The sequence below is a fragment of the Bidens hawaiensis genome, unplaced genomic scaffold, assembly GCF_021521415.1.
Source record: "Bidens hawaiensis isolate Kalapana, Puna unplaced genomic scaffold, B.hawaiensis_p1.1 tig00036293_1, whole genome shotgun sequence".
Taxonomy (NCBI): Eukaryota; Viridiplantae; Streptophyta; class Magnoliopsida; order Asterales; family Asteraceae; genus Bidens; species Bidens hawaiensis.
Window position 1 is genome coordinate 47288 of NW_027496318.1, and position 12172 is coordinate 59459.

At 40.0% G+C, this 12172-nt stretch overlaps 1 non-coding gene across 1 annotated transcript; it reads left to right on the top strand.

Moving 5' to 3' along the window:
- Positions 1-208: 208 nt before the first annotated feature.
- LOC143588278 (small nucleolar RNA R71) lies at positions 209-312 on the top strand. The gene has a single exon (XR_013145077.1). It is a non-coding gene; the product is annotated as a small nucleolar RNA R71 (small nucleolar RNA).
- The last annotated feature ends 11860 nt before the right edge of the window (positions 313-12172 follow it).

Here is a 12172-nt window from a genome sequence, read left to right on the forward strand (position 1 = left end):
ATTAGAATCGACTTGAAGAACGCCCTTAGTGGAAGGAATACTACGAGGCGAATTATATGCAAAACTCTTCTTAGCAGCTCGCTCCAAGACATCCAACGCCTCGTTGGGAGTACACCTACCGAAATCTCCTCCCGCAACCTAATCAACGGCATGCTTCTGTGCTCCGGATAAAGCATCAAAGAACATACGACACTAAAGACCGCGACTCAAACCGTGATGAGGGCATTTTCTCAACAAGCCCTTGAACCTCTCCCATGCAGCATGAAGTGACTCATCATCATCAACACGAAAACCAGTGATTTTGCCCGGTATCTTGTAGTTTAATCGGGTGGAAAGTACTGAAGAAGAAACTGCTCAACCAATTGGTTCCAAATGGTGGTGGAACCGGAAGGGAGTGCCTCTAACCACTCCAAGGCAGCCCCGCGAAGTGAGAACGGAAAAAGTCGGAGTCTCACGGCATCGTCCGTACACCCCTGGATCTTGAATGTCGCACATAATCGAAGGAAATGCGCAACATGAGAATGAGGGTCCTCGTTCAAGTGGCCATGGAAAGAAACGGAATTTTCGACCATATGAATAATACTCGACTTGACCTCGAAACTCACAGTAATCTCGGGCTCCCTAACACTGCTGCCGTAGCCATCGAGGGACGGTATGGCGAAATCATCCATGCGACCTTGATTGTTCGGATCCGCCATTTCTTCAACCTCGGGATTCGCGTCCTCCTCTACAACTTCGTTTTCAAAGACCTCGGCAATCTCGCGTGCTCTCCTCCTTAAACCTTCTCGAAGATGTTGCTCGGGTTCGAAAAGGGGGAAACAAGATCAGGACTGGGTGTGGGGGACATGCATCACCCGAAAGAAACGCGGAATGGAAACAAACAAGACACGAAAAACTGTCTAAAAATAAAATAAAACAATATGAATAAATATGAAATAGACTAAAATAACATATAGCAAAATTATCAACAAGGCAAATCAATTACTCGTATCGTTTTCAAAAGTAAAACACCGTATCCTCGGCAGCGGCGCCAAAAACTTGATGTGTGTGAATATATATATATAAATGTAAATAAAAGTTTCACACAAATCGGGTTTTAAAAATAGGTTTTCACCTACAACTAAACCACACACGAAAGGCAAGTGTACCTATCGTTTGTAATAAAGTGTCGCGCAAGAACCGAGTGTCAATCCATGGATACGGTAATTTTCTAGTACTAAATCTTTGTAAATGACAAACCGAACAAAGAAATCTTAATTTGAGTTTTTAACTAACTAAACTGGCATACAACAAAGCAAGTAAAAATACAAGAAACAATCAATCCAACAAAACTACCTAGACATGCATCCACTCTACCAATGTGATAAAATAGCAATGATATGGTAAACATCATGAATCTAAACATAAATACTAGATTACAATCAAGCAACCTAATACTAACAATTAATCATCATGATGGGTTTTCAATTAAGAATTAAACATAGACTAACTTGTTTGTCAAAACGACAAAGTCTCATAATCAAAGGAAAGCTAGCATGAACAACATTCTAACCACCTAAAATTACACTAAATTAGCTAAACTCATGAATTAAACATCAACTTATGAAACTTTAACTAGCAAGTCATAACCAAGTCAAGAATCATAACAACACTCATCAATTTTCCAATATCAAGTGTAGGGTTTCATGCTCATCAATAATATTATAACCAAACTAATCTTTACTAGTCATTCCTAACTTAGCAATGTAAACAAAGAAACATGAACATTCAAAGTTTACAAACAAACATCTAGAACATAGTTTTCCAACATGAATGCCTAAACATTTGTAAGACTAACAAGGTATGCAATTCTAACAAGCATGAACACCATCAATATCAACTCATAACTTCAACATTTCCTTGAAAGAAAACCAAATTACCATAACCATACATAGATAAAAATCACAATAGTAAAAGCTTCAACAATGTCTAGATAGTAAATGTTTTTAGCCCATAAGGCTTAATACAACTACAATCAATCTAGAAATAAGCTTACAAAATATGCTATTAAACATAGAAATGCAAACCAAAATCTAGCAAGGATTGAAGGATGGAATGATGAATCTTATGTTGGTGGAAGCCTCCAAGAATCCACTAAAATTGCAGCACTTGATTGAGAGAAAATCCCCAAGACTCCACACCATAAATGAAGAGAATTGAAGGCTTATAATTTGTCTGGTCACTTGGCACGGTCGTGCCAAAAAGTGCATGGTCGTGACCAGATGTAGTAAGCCAATGTTTTGCTTTCTCCCGTCCAATTTTGTAGTTTTCTCTGATTTGGCACGGTCACGCCAAAAAGTGGCACGGTTGTGCGGCTCGGCACTGGCAAGCATGGTCGTGCAGGTCTGGCACTGGCAAGTGCACTGGCAAGCATGGTCATGCAGGTCTGGCAGAATGCTTATTTTGTCCCCGAAACGCCCTCTTTTCATGTTTTCTTTGTCGGGCGGGCGCCCGGACCTGCAAATTCACAAATAACTCAAATAAGTACCTAAAACAATGAATTTGCATGGACTTCGGGATAAATATGAAGGTAATTTGATGCAATAAGATGTACACTTTCTGTTATATCAGTTAGTCAGCCTCCAGGTTTTGAAGATCCAGATCATCCTGATCATGTCTACCGACTTGATAAGGCACTTTATGGTCTTCACCAAGCACCTCGTGCCTGGTATGCCACACTGGCTGATCATTTGGTGAAGAATGGTTACAAAAGAGGAATCGTCGATCAAACTCTCTTTGTCAAGAAGGTCAAGGGTGATCTTATTCTGGTACAAGTGTATGTTGATGACATTATTTTTGGGTCCACGAATGAGAATCTGTGTAAGGAGTTCTCTGAGGTAATGCAACAGCGATTTGAAATGAGTTCGTTGGGAGAAATGACTTTCTTCCTGGGTCTTCAAGTTGAGCAAAAGACGGACGGTACTTTGATTCATCAGGAGAAGTACGTTCACGACATTGTTCAGAAGTTTGGGTTTAAGGACTCAACTGTTTTCATGACTCCAATCGCCACGCGACCAGTTCTCGCTCCTGATCCATCGGGAAAACCTCTCGATCAACACCTATATAGGTCCATGATTGGTTCCCTAATGTATCTCACTGCAAGCAGACTGGACATCATGTTCCCTGTTTGTCAGTGTGCCAGATATCATTCCGACCCGAGAGAATCCCATATGACGGCTATCAAGTGTATTTTCAGATACTTGAAGGGTAGACCCCGCTTGGGTCTTTGGTATCCAAAGGAGTCTCCCTTGGAACTTCATGTTTACACCGACAGTAATTATGGGGGATGCAATTTGGACAGAAAATCAACATCGGGTGGATGTCAATTCCTAGGAGATCGATTGATCTCATGGCAGTGCAAGAAACAAGTTACTGTATCCACCTCCACAGCAGAAGCCGAGTACATTGCCGCATCCAGCTGCTGCTCTCAAGTGATATGGATCCAGCATCAGCTGCTGGATTACGGTTTGAATTTCTATGATACAACGATCAAGTGTGATAATGAGGCGGCCGTTGCAATTGTCAAAAACCCGGTCCAGCACTCAAAAACCAAGCACATCGACATCCGAATACACTTTATTCGTGATTGTTTTGATCGTAAGCTTGTGAACATAAAAAGGGTCCATACTGATTTTAACTTTGCAGATCTCTTTACAAAAGCTTTCAGTCGTGCCAGATTTTTATTTCTCGTTGAATCTTTAGGCATGATTTCTTTTCAGTAAATTTTAACTTTTATTTTAAAATTGTAAATATTTTTAAAATATGTCATAATTTTAGAGGGAGAAAATTGAGTTAAGCTTAACTCAACAAAAAGATTTTCAATTTACTTTAAGAAAAACAAAATCGAGTCGCTCGAATTAACAAAAGGATTTTACTTTTATATATAATATTAATTTCATCTTTACTCCTATTTAAGAAAAATTTAAGAAAATTCCAAAAGTTTTATCCTGTTTAGAAGGAGCCCCTGCTTAGAGAGAGTCGGATATTTAAAATTTTCTATCAAGAATTTGATCCGACCTTGTGGAAAGTGATAGTACATTGGTATGTAATGATTCTAGCGCGTTAAAAGAGTAGAACAAAAGGCTACAAAGTCATTCATGGATGTGTAGATAGGCTTGACAAACAAATAAGTATTGGGTGATATAAACCTAAAATCTTGCCGATGCTAGTGGTTATACGTTTATGACATGGTTGCATGAGTCCGCTAAAGTCATATCAATAAAGGATGAAATGTAATTACACATGTCATACCCAAACCTCTCTTTACCTGATCACAGTCGTCTTATGAAATATGTGTCAATTTTTAATTTTCTCTTTGAGTCAAGAAAAGCCTCATAGAAACGCAAGAAAAAGAAAAACAAAAGAGTCAAGAAAAGAAAAAGAAAAACAGAAAAACAAAATGAAAAATCAAGAAAAAGAATCTTTTAGGATTTTCATCTCTACTTTATTTCTTCATTTATTTTGATTCAAGCCATGGACTCTCTCTGTTTGTAGTCATACAATATCTGATTGTTAAGGCCCTGAATCCTCTGATTTATTTTAATCTTTCTAAATCGACTCAAGTGTGCAAAGCACAAAGTGTCAAGTGTGCAAAGTCTAAAGTGTCAAGTATGTAAATAAGGGTTCTGTGATCAACTAAGAAAGGTTTAAGTCAAGTTGAGGTGATATGTCAACACAAACTAGTCCCGAGATATGATGGAATCAGTAGCATGTCTGATTAAGTGGGGACCACATAAGTACCGTGTCAAATTGAACCTTAAATGTATCACGTTAACATCAAAACACTTGTCAAGTGAAAAAGGTGGATAATGTCTGCAATCGATGATGAATTTGTGTCGCAATAATTTCAAAATGGAAACGCGATCTAAGGCTTTGCAAATCAATAAGATTTCATGTCGCGATCGTTCTTTGAAAATTAATCTAAGAAAAGATCTATGTAAATTAATTCAAATATAAATTTTAACTTCAAAAATGTTTTAATTTTCTTTTGTTTTAGTTTATTTTTGTTTTTATTTTCTAAAATATTAAGTACTCGTATAGTTTAATATTTTAACTTTTATTTTTAATTTTTATTTTAATTTTGTATATTTTTATTTTTATTTTTATTATTATTGTCTTTGTTTATTTTATTTTATGTTTTTGTTTTGTCAAAGAGATCGATCTTACAAACGTTAACAGTTACGGACCGACAAAAGAAAACTCAAATAAATAAACAATTGCTTGGATTCGGTGGGTAAACGTTTTTCGGGTTTGAAATCGCAAATATTTTGAAAACCGAGGACCGAGAGTGTATTTTTGGTGAATACTCGCGATGTTTTGACCTTATCGCGAGATAGGCTGACCCTATATATAAGGAAACCAAACTTCTCTTTCACGAGATAGGCTGACCCTTATATATAAGGCTGACCCTATATATAAGGTACTCGCGATGTTCATACGAACCGTCGGCTAGATTTAACTTCAGATCTTCATATATGTTCTCATAATCTTGCATATAAACTGTTGTTAGGCTTATAGAACTTGATTATCATCATTAAATTGTTAGTTTATAGGTTTGGTTGTACAGATTGTAGATCTAGGGTTATTTCATGAGTTCAAGGGTTCAATTGACCAAGTAAACCAAAGGGTTTTTGGTTCAAACTCTTCAGAAACCTAATTCAGGTCTAGGCGACACCAAAGGAAGAAAAAGGAAACAAAAATTGGCTAAATCAACCTTTTCGCATAAGAGTGTTTTTCGCTTTCCATGCCCATGCAAGCGAAAAGGATTTATGTTTCGCTTCGCATGCCCATGCGAAGCGAAAAGGGTTTCTGCTTCGCGTCGCATGACCATGCAAAGCGAAATAGATTTCTTTTTCGCTTCGCATACTCATGCGAAGCGAAACCGGACCCGATTTGAAATTCTTATGCGCAAAACTCATACTTAGCAAATTTTTCAGAATTTTGAAACTGATGTTACTGGACTGTTTGGACTTTGGACTGTTTTGGACATGTAAAACCCATATATTTTGGACCTATTGGACTTAATGAACTTGTAAATAAACTAAACTCATATTTTAACCTATTAAACTAAAATGAAGATTATAAGTTAACATTTTATATTTACATTAGTTTATATTTATCTAAGTTAAGTACTTGTGTATGTATATATCTATCTTGTTTAGTTTTTTAATTAATGATAATTCTCATGTTCTTAATGTCTGATTTCAGGGTCATAATCAATTTTGTGCTCTCGGGCTCCCCAAGTCTAAAGAGGACAAAGTTTTCACTTCTATTGTGAAAGGACTAAGACAGTCTCCTCTTGCACATGCTATCACAACCAACCCAGCTGTTTATTACAAATGGGTGTTGGATTTCTGGCCGTTTGCAAAGGCTGCTGATGATGCTTTGTCATTTACTACAAAAGTAGCTGGTAAGGAACTGACCATTACAGAAGGAGACATACGACAAGTATTAAAGATCATCGATGAGCCAGATTATAAGTATGAGAAGGGTGACAAGGTGAAGTTAGAAGCTTTTGTAACACAGATGGCCTATGACACTGAATGGAAGAGTTTGGAGAAGAAACACCTCCCACCCTATTGGAGATTTCTTTTTCACATTGTCACTCATTGCTTTGCTGATATAAGAGGAGGGTATGACAGCATGAGAGTTGATTGGGTACGGATTATGTATGCCTTGACGACACGGGAAAAGTTTAACTACTCGAGAAGGATATTCTTGTGCATGTTTACAAATGCAAAGAACGACTCTAAATGGCTCATGTATCCGAGGTTCGTTCAGATTCTTTTGGATGATATGATTCCAGATGTTCCAAGACCGGCGTCAAAGAAACCTAAAGACAAGAAGTCCCTTCCAGAGCCTTACCACGTGAATGAGATCAAACTATCAATCTTTGGTGTTTTGTTGACCACCACAGGGAAGGGACATCAGTATGTTGGACCAAGGCCGGGTCCTAAATTCGGGTTGTTTGAGGAAACGAAGCCTGCTGGGGATGAGGCGTCTGTCGATAGTGGAGAGATTGCTGAGCCAGAGATTGAGATTGAAGCTGAACAAGATTCATCAGATGAGCCTGCTGAGGATCGTACAAAAGCTAAGCACGATTTGAAGAGGAAGGCTACTGACAAGCCTTCTGTTGGTAGTGCTTCAGGCAAGGAGAAGGTTATTGAAGAGGAGGAGGAGGAAGAGGAGGAGGAAGAAGATCAACCGCCCTTAAAGCGTCTGAGAAAGGTTGGAGACTCCCATCAGTCCTCCAAGCTCATTGTCAAGCTTCCCACAAAAGGTAAGCCCTCTTCCACCTTTGAACCACCCGTAGTCACCAAAAGAAACTTTAGCCAAAGTACTTAGGGACCTAGACGTGGCCAAAATCCAAATTCCCACCTATAGGAAGCCCAAAACCAGAAAGAAAGCCAAGGCTAAGAAAGCCAAAACCATGCTCCATGACTCACCCGATTCCTCACCCGAACCTTCACCAACATACCAACCTATCTCAACCTTCCTACCTCAAATACCACCCTCACCACCTCAAGACCAACCACAAACCTCCCCACCACAATCTCAACCACAACCAACTACATCTGCTGAACAACCAACCCAAACCGATCCGTCCCAAACCACAACACCACCTACACAATCTACCACTGAACCCACTTTCACTTCAATATTCACATCTTCCATCTTTAGCTCACCCATCCGATCAACAAGTCTTTCGAGCCAAACCGTCATTACCTCACCACCACCAAAACAACCGACACCTTCAAACTTAGAACCCATACCATACACTTCCATATTCTCAAAACCATCCACCATCACAACTTCACCCATATCAACCCAATCACCACCCACCTGCACACCCTTATCACCACCCATCCAATCCATTACACTGCCTACCCAGACAACCACACCACCCATCATGTCCATCACTCCACCAACCACTATCTTCTCACCAAAACCCATTACTAAAGGGAAGTCTCTGACATCTCTAGTCTACGCCGATCCTATCCTCGATAGGATCGTCGCACTAGAGGAATCAAATGCAAAAAGGGCTGAACAAGAGATGGTTCTCCTCACATTCATCAAAGAAATGAAGAAAAAGGAGATTGAGAATGAAAAGGAGAAAGAATGGTTAAGGGCGAGGGTACAAGCTTTGGAGGATGAGAAGGATTTGAAAGAGGCAAAGATTGAAAGTCAACGCCTCCTAATCAACACACTCCACACCCGAGTGCAGAATCAACATCTTCTACTGGACCAGGAATCTATCAAAAATGCTAACTTGAGGGCAGACCACTTGAAGTTCGGCGATAGAGTGGCTACACTTGAGATGAACCTACCAGCTACAAGTGCTCTTCAAGCTAGTCTCAAAATGAAGATCAAGGACCCTACCAGAAGATGGGATGTTGAGAAAGAGGCTACAAATTCCAGGGTCTCCTCGATTGAAAATCAGCTTGCATCTTCTGCCTCACTTGATACACTGGTTGCTGAGAATGTGACACTCCGAACCGAGTTGGAGACCGTTCAAGCCAAGGTAACGGAGCATGATCGTCTGAATGCATTGCAATTGAAGACGAATGAAGATTTTGTGATCAAGCATTGATGTTCGGGTATTTTGTATATATATTAGTGAGTTAATTATGTAGTTTTGTTTAGTATAGTGGTAGAACTTTGGTACTTCATACGTGCTTTTGTATTTCAGGTCATTGATCGTTAAAGATGCTAAATTGAAGACTTGTATGAGCATGGAATGATATCTCGGGAATACCAGAGCATAAATTGAAGTCTTAGGAAGTGTTAGAAGGATTCAAGAGGAGTTTGGATGAGAAACCTAAAGCCAATGCTAAAACTGAACAAGATGGGTTCACAAAAAGCGACCAGGAAGTAAAACGAGCATATCCTGGGCTAGAAAATGAGTTACGGGACCCATAATATATGAAGTTTGGATTTCTTGACGAGAGGAATCCAAATATGAAGTTATTTTGAACCATCACGATTCCTAGACCATGGGGCTGCGCGATGGTTCCCAAAAACGGTAAAGTTAGGGTTTTTGTTTAAAACATGTTTTCACGACCCTAATGGATTCCATTCAGTTTCCAGAGCAGTTTTAGGGAAGGAGAGCAGCCTACCATCACTTCCAATCATCTCAAGGTCATCTACATGTTCCATAACATCATAACCGAAGACCGAGAGATGCTGATGTGTTAGTGAAATATCGAGTATTAAATGAGTTATACCACTTGCTTTGTGAGTTTATATGCCGGAAACACGTTTACTTTGTGTGTGTTTGCAATTACAGGTGTGCGGAGCTTAAAGGAGCTAAATGGGAGCACATGAGATGGAAAGGAAAGGAAGATTTTATTGCATAGAATGATAGAGCAAGTGAAGACGAAGACGTGGCCGAAAACGGGGCATAAATCGGAGTTCGGACGAAGAAGTTACGCGAGAAGTAAAATGGTGGGTGACAGGCCACCGTTGCCTACGGTGGGGGCTGCCACCGTAAGGCAGTAAGGGCCACCATAAGCTACGGTCCCCACCGTAGCCTATGGTGGGGAGACCGTAGCCTACGGTCTTCTGGACAGGAGAAAATCAATTTTTCAGGTTTTTTGGAACTATTTAAGGACGGTTCAACCCTAGGCCGCCTATCTTTGATATCACAACACCCTTGGACGTTTTTGGAGCATTTTTCCACAATCTTAACACCTTTCAATCACCCGAATCATCCATGGCATCATCTTTTCAAGAATCAAAAAAGCTATTCAAGACCACCATGCTAGGCTGAACCACTCGTGACCCTCTCCGGGTGTAGGGTTGAGTTGTTCATTGGATTGTTGGTACTATAAACCTTACTTTTGGATTTTGATTGTATGCTTGAACATACTTTTGGGTAATCATTGAGATTTGCAGTTTATCAGTTATTGATTTTGGTCATCAACGATTAGGATTGAGTTCTTAGTGTCATTGGCCTAGTTATCTTTAACCATAGAACTAATATTTCATCATTGCCTAAGATTACAATGAAATAGATCATTGTTTAGCTGTGTCAATCAATTGGATTAAGTTCTAACGATCATCATAGTCAAACATTTAGTCTTTTGGTTTATTGATTCAAACAAAGTGTATAATTCCATAGGTTTAATCATTCATCCAATTGGCTTCAAAACATGAACCCTGGAGTTTGGTTGCTTTTTAATTATTGTTTACAAATCAAAATCTTTAAAACCGCTTGACATCGTTTTTCCACTTAGTATAATAATTAATAATTAAGTATTAGAATTGATTAGCACTTTCCGCTGATTCCCTGTGGATTCGACACCTTACTTGCCCTTGCTAGTAAAGGTATTTTATAAATAGTTTTGATGACCTTTCGACATCGATCAGATGCCGAGACGCGGCTAGACCTTCGAGTCATACCCGGGATGTATAGTTTGTAATCTTTTAGTTTATTTCTCATGTACTAGAACAACTAATTGTAATTATCTTGATGTTAATCTATGAGTATTGATATTTAGTATGTCTGTGCAATCAGTCGGTTTAGGTTTATTTCGATCAGAACGATTAGTTTGTCGGTTGCTATAATAATTGCTCGTAGGATTGTTTTGACCTGTTAATTGTGAGAAAGCATACGTTTGCCCTTAGTTGAGTCACACTGGCAGGGACCGTTTGATAACCAGTGCCGTGTGTTAGCGAGCGTGGATGCCTAAAGTTTAACTGGTTAGTCAGTCTGTAGTTGACACAGGATAGTTTATCTGTTATGTGCATGCATGAGTTTGCTGTTAGTTTGCTTACTTGAATTCCCGGGTGTGATCTGCTTTGTTTGATTGATTGAATACTTGATTAATTGTTCGTTTATTATAAAACACAAACTGTTTGCTAATGTGATCAGCACTTTTAATTGAACTACTTCATAATGTTAAGAACCAGTTTCACATTACACTGACCACATACTCCTCGTGGTTCGACACCCTACTTACCCTGACTAGCTTAAGGTGATTTGGACACTGATTTAATTGTTTTTGACTAGATAGCGACAGTCTAGCATCAAGCATCAAGTCACCTCAGACCTTATGAGTATATACGAAGGTGACTTTCATGGTCTGGAGGACCGACTTGATGCGGTTTTCAGGAGTTGGAGAAGGTCTGGTGAGACTTTTCAGGTTGGTGGATCTCAACCTATCGCGGGACCAAGTGTGGCCCTGCGAGGAGTTCAGGGTGTGCAATTGGAAGGCGAGGCAACTGTTGGTCGTATTGTACAACAGGTTGGCCAAGCCGTAAGTGGAGTGAGTACCAACTTGGGTCCTAAACAACAGGTACCCCCCTCAGGCTCAAGCTGGTGGTGACGAATGTGAGAATGTTGGTAATGGTTAAGATGGTGATGATGAAGACAATGATGATGATGAGGAAGACGAGGATGTGGACGAAAATGTCCATGATAGCTTTGACGATGATGATGATGCAGGCGGTGACGGTGGAGATGGAGGGGCCAGTGTAGTAGGAGGTGGAGGAGGAGTTAACACTCAATCACCTCCACATTCTCAAGAACTTCCTCAAGACCCTGCTGCACACGACTTGACGACCAAAGTCAGGGAAGATGACTCACGAATTGACGATTTATATAAAGATATTTTCCCTGCAGGTAACATTGCAGGTATGATGGATGCATTCATTGAAGCTGGGAAGAGCTTGGCAGATTTCTTTGCAGCAACGAAGGAGGCGGTAGACACCACTGAAGATTACATCAACAACTCGCCAAATCTTGACACTCCACCAGCTCAAGCTTCAGAAGCTCCTGCCATTGATCCCATCTCAGATCCAGCTGCCGACTTGGCACACGAACCACCAAAGAAGAAGAGAAAGACGCTAATAGTGTCAAGTCGTGCTTGTGCCCACATGCTCAACTACCCTTATCATGATGACTCGTTGATCGTCTATACGAAGTACGATAAGAGGAACAGTGTTTGGGCCATTAGAAGATACAGCGGAGACCTTATCTATCTCGACCACCACCAGCTGAAGACGTTACCAGAGCTTGACATCAACTATCTCAGAAAAGCTCTAGGCCGTGGTGAGTACGGTAGTTCGTTGGAAGGATGGGTCACAACGCATCTGCATCATCAATCGAAGGAAGGCTGCAAGGACTTCGAGT